The sequence below is a fragment of the Nannospalax galili genome, unplaced genomic scaffold (assembly GCF_000622305.1).
Source record: "Nannospalax galili isolate Female #2095 unplaced genomic scaffold, S.galili_v1.0 scaffold54, whole genome shotgun sequence".
Taxonomy (NCBI): domain Eukaryota; kingdom Metazoa; phylum Chordata; class Mammalia; order Rodentia; family Spalacidae; genus Nannospalax; species Nannospalax galili.
This window is the reverse complement of record NW_008341028.1, coordinates 14,263,036-14,267,993: the sequence shown is the minus strand read 5'-3', so window position 1 is coordinate 14,267,993 and position 4,958 is coordinate 14,263,036. Positions and strand designations below refer to the sequence as shown.

At 47.5% G+C, this 4,958-nt stretch overlaps 1 non-coding gene across 1 annotated transcript; it reads left to right on the top strand.

The window, feature by feature from the left end:
- Positions 1–4,542: 4,542 nt before the first annotated feature.
- Positions 4,543–4,690, top strand: LOC115070968. Its single transcript, XR_003850073.1, has one exon. It is a non-coding gene; the product is annotated as a U12 minor spliceosomal RNA (small nuclear RNA).
- The last annotated feature ends 268 nt before the right edge of the window (positions 4,691–4,958 follow it).

Genomic DNA, 4,958 nt, shown 5'->3' with positions numbered 1-4,958 from the left:
GCCTGCTCCCCCGGCTTCAAACTGACTTCAGGTGTTTCTTCAGGCCACAGGCCTGAGGGGGACACTGTTCATCAGGCAGGCCTTCAGTCACACATCCCTCCCCAGAGAGCTTCAAAAGCAGTCTTAAAGAACTAGCCTCCTGTTACCCACCAGGTACTGGAGGCTGGATCTTACCTGCCACCCCAGAGCCCTTGGTGCCTTCATCTCTAAACCCCTGACTGACATCAGCTTAAGGAACATCCTGTTTGCTATGGGACATCCTCTCACCTTCAGGCTTCTCACCCACTGGGCCCACCTAGCCCAGAGCATGGGCTGCTCTGCTCCGCTAAGAGCCAAGGTCCTGAGCAGGTTGGAGTCTAGCTCAGCGTGCTCTGCCCCTGAAGTGCTGCATGTAGCTCTCAAACAGCTGCTAGGGGCAGTGAGCTTTCACAGCTGGGGTGTAGCTGAGTGGTAGAATGCTTGCCTCGCATTAGCCAGGCCCTGGGTTTGATCTCCAGCACCGTAAGAAAGTGAGTAAATTAACACATTCCCTGAACAAGAACTATAGAAGTATTTTCCCTCTCTTGTTTATTTCCAGGCAGGAGCTGTGGTTCAGGACAAGACCCAGCTATGGTACCCGGAGACAGGGTCTCCTAGCCTAAGCCTAATGATGTGGCTTTGGATAACCTCTTTGGCTCCAATTTCTTCTACTCTAGAATGGGCTGGTCTCTAACTCAATATGATAATACGTCTGAGATTGCCTCATAATGCCAGGCACATAATAGGTACTAATTTTTAAACAGTCATTCAATAGTGCATATATATATTCCTAGAATGCGGGGAAGCCCAGGAAGAGGAGGGTCCTAGAGAGGAAGTACCTTGGAGAGCTCTCAGGTGGCTCCCTTTCAACACTCCTACTCCATAACTCGAGTAAAGAGCACTGGTCGGTGAAATGCGGCCTGCAGGAATCAGTGGGAGTCAGTGCAAGAGCATGGGGCAGAGTAGTGTGAATGTAAAAGGAGGGTAGGAGGACAGGGTGGGCAGGGGTCAAGAAGGAGGACAGGAAAGGCAGAGAAAATGGGGACAAGGCACCCTTAAAAGCCCTGTGTGTCCCAATCATGGATCTTTCAGGGAGGCCCTTGTGTCTGAAAAGAGGAGAATGGGGAGGTGATGGTGAAAGTGCTTTGTTTGGTTCATGAATCCTGAATGTCTTGATTGACTAGGAGTATGGTCTGCCAGTCTGACCCAACATCAATAACTCAACACAATCCTAGGTCTGACTTGAGTTATTTGAAACTCAAACGTACTACATCCCACTTCACCCCCAACCTACTTAAAGGTTCCTAGACAGTCTGCTTCCTTATCCCACTGACCCAACAGCCAGCACATTCCACAGCTGCTGGCAATAGTAAAACCTAGCAATCAATGCCAAAGTTATGTAAAAAAGTTCCTCCCTTTGCTGTGTTTTCTTTAGCCAATCTCAATCACCTGAGGACACCTAAAGGCGGAGGCCCATGGGTTTTAATAAAGACATGGTCTCCAGGTTTCTCTCTCTCTCTCTCTCTCTCTCTCTCTCTCTCTCTCTCTCCTCCTTCCATTCCTCCATCCCTCCCTATATACACACACTCAGGTTGAGTTCTCTGTGACCTCTGGGCTTCCCATCAGCCTCCTTTCATCACTCTCAGCCTCTCTGGGACCTGTAAGTAATAAATTGCCTCTGTTTCAAGCATTTTGGCTTCATTTCTTCATGGCTTGACATGCACCCCCAAGCCTAACTTCCCTCACTGAAGCTCCCCTATAGAGCCATTATTTTGGCTTATGAACACTTTCAAGAGACAGATCTTAAGACCAGCATAATGCTTTCCTAGCATGAGTGCAAACCCTGGATTCAATCCCTAGCCCAACATATACTGGGCATGGTGGCTCAGGCCTGTATCCCAGAACTTGGGAGGTGGAAGCATGAAGATCAGAAGTTCAAGACTGAGAAAGATTGAGGCCAGCCTGCCTGGGCTACATGAGACCCTAGTCTTTAAAAAATAAAAAAAGATTAGGGATTGGAGAAATGGCTCAGTAGTTAAGAGCACTGGTTGCTCTTGCAGAGGACCTAGATTCAGTTCCCAGCAATCACACTGGGGTTGACAACCCTCAGTAGCTCCAGTTCCAAGGACTCTAACTCCCTCTTCTGGCCTACATGCAAGCCTTCTGACTAACATACATGCAGGTAAAATACTCATACACATAAAATAAAAATAAATGTTTTTAAGAGACTAAATTATTATAATAAAAAATACTGTAACACCCAGGGAGACAAAACTGTCCTATGGGCCTTTTTCCAGGTATCCCCGGGGCCAGAAACACGAGTGGAATGGCCTGGGCCTCTATTGCAGAGTCTTTGGCTCTGAAAGCCTAGCAGGAGAGAAGTCCCTACCCCCACTACCCCACTATTGTACAGCACTGTCCTCTGAGACAGACAGACCATCTTCCTGAGCTCAGCTGTGCCTCCTTGCCAAAGATCCTCACAGTTGGGCTTGTTGACTGTTCATTCCCCAGCACAGAAGGAGGGGCAGAGAGAGTCACCAGACCTCTATCCCATATCCCAACCACATATCCCAAACTGAGTTAGAGTGTATAAGAGAGGGTCTTTTGCCATTTTAGATGTCTGTAGGGAAGATATCAACCATGCTTGGGTCAAGACTTTCCAGTGTGGCCTTTGGGGGGTGGGGGACCTACACTCCTGTAAGGAAGCTCTCACCCTCTGTAAGCAAGCCCAATAAATTCATTGGTTTCCCGGAGTACATTTTGATGGAATCATATCTCCATTTGATGTTGGGACCAAGGGACAAGGGGGTGGATGTTGTTTACATCCTCCCTCTAAGGAATTTTAGCAATACATATAAAGGCAGGCCTGGGAACTGAGCACTTGGGGGCATAGAAACTGCAGGCTCCATTCTTTTCCATGGGGTATCTGCAATGAGAGCCCTCTCATTGGCCTATGGAAGCAGTCACTGGGACCCCTGAGTAGGGTAGATAGAACCAATGAAGGTGCAGAGAGGGGCAGGAAGAGGCAGAGAAAGGCAGGGCATACCCCAGGGCTCCTCAAGGCCAGGAACCTACATACGTCCTCTTTCTTGGAGCCCAGTCATTGAGGTAGAAGTAGGAATAACAGAAGTAGTGATTGACAGATTTATTTGATGAAATACTTAGGATATCAAGTCACAGACAGGAGGAGCAGCCAGAGATAGACAAATGAAGAGATGAAAAGAAATACATACTCAGGGAGAAAAACCTGAAAAGATGGTAAAAATAGTGGAGAGAGAAGGAAAATAAAAGAGCAGAGATGGAGCAGAGAGAAAGAGAGAGAAGAGAGGCAGAGCATTCACCAAGCCCCAGAATAGCAATTGCTGGGGCCTGCAGCCTGCCCTGAGATGGCCCTTTAATTGGGGCTGAACTCAGCATTCTCTGAGCCTGGCGTGTTGGTGTAGCTGAGGACAGCATGTGCTGGTTGTCTGAGGTTGTCTGAAAGACCCAGCTGGAGTAGAATTCATATCAGGTGTGTCGCTCCCCCTGAATGCCAGGTTCATGACTGTGTGCTGAGAAGGTGGTACCAGCCCTCAGAAGGTCAAGGCCTCCCCTGCTTACCTGGGGAGATAGGAGAAAGATATGGGGGAGGTAAGGCTGAGGGAGCAGGAAGAGGGTGGAGGGAGCATTTTAGGGACAAGTTATATTTCACAAAGCTTTTTCCATTTTCACCATTTCACTTTTCAGGTATGTGTGTGTTGTGTGTGTACATAGTTTTTTGCATATGTGTAGGTGTGTGGGTATGCAGGCATATGTATATGCGTCTCTGCAGAGGCCTGAGGTTGATGGTTGGGAATCATCCTTGACTGCTCTTCCTCTTCTACCATATTCATTGAGGCAGGGTCTCTCAGTCAAACCCAGAGTTCATGGATACAGCTAGTCTCACAACCAGATTGCTCTGGGGGAATCCTCTGTCTCCGCCTTCTGGAACTGAAATTATAGGCAGGCCCCCACACCTATCATTTTAAGTGGGTTCTGGGGATCTGAACTCCCATCCTCATGCTTGGAAGGCAAGTGCCTTACCCTGAGCCATCTCCCAGCCCCACAAGACTCTTGAGGCTGATCATCTGCTCACATCTTCTCTCTCTCCTAGATGACAGGTAGGCTCCAAGCACCAGTTAGTTAAGGCACCAGCCCCTCCCACACCTTCACCTACCACTTAAGAAGGACTGGTCAGGTGTCTTAAGGGGACAGAATCTATGCTCCAGGCAGGCATAAAAGGTGATGTAGCTGGGCTCTATTTCCCCTTTGATTAAAGTGAAAACAGTCACTGTTCCTCACATAACCAGGACCCTTCACTAGATGCCAAGAATTTCCCAACATCATTTTAGAAAATGACTAAACATATGGAAAAGTTAAGTTGAATGAGCTTCACCCCACCTCCCTCATCCATCCCAAGGAAAATTCTAAACCTTTTATGTAGACTGGTACCACATCTGTGTTTGTGATTTTCAATAATGAGTCAATTTAAAAAATGTAAGCTGGATGGTTTACTTCTGAGTATGGAGAATAACAATTCAGGGCAATGCTTGAATCCTCGCTGCTAATGTGAGATGAATTCTTGAGCAGGTAAAGTTTTTCCCTAAGATCAACCACCTGCTTTGTTGGGATGCCTGGGTTTGTGATCTGCCTATCCTTTAAAACAACAGACAAGTCAAAGGATTGCAGACAGACTTGAAATTCTTGATACTTCTTGGTTTGTATGAGCTGGTAATGCTCTCCATTGAGATGATCACTAGCTGGGTATAGTGCATGCCTATGATCCCAGCACTCAAGAGACCAAGGCAGGTGGATTGTCATGGGTTTGAGGTCAGCTTGGTTTACATAGTGTGCTCTGGAATACAGAGTGAGACCTTGTCTCAAACACACACACACACAGACACAGACACACACACACACAC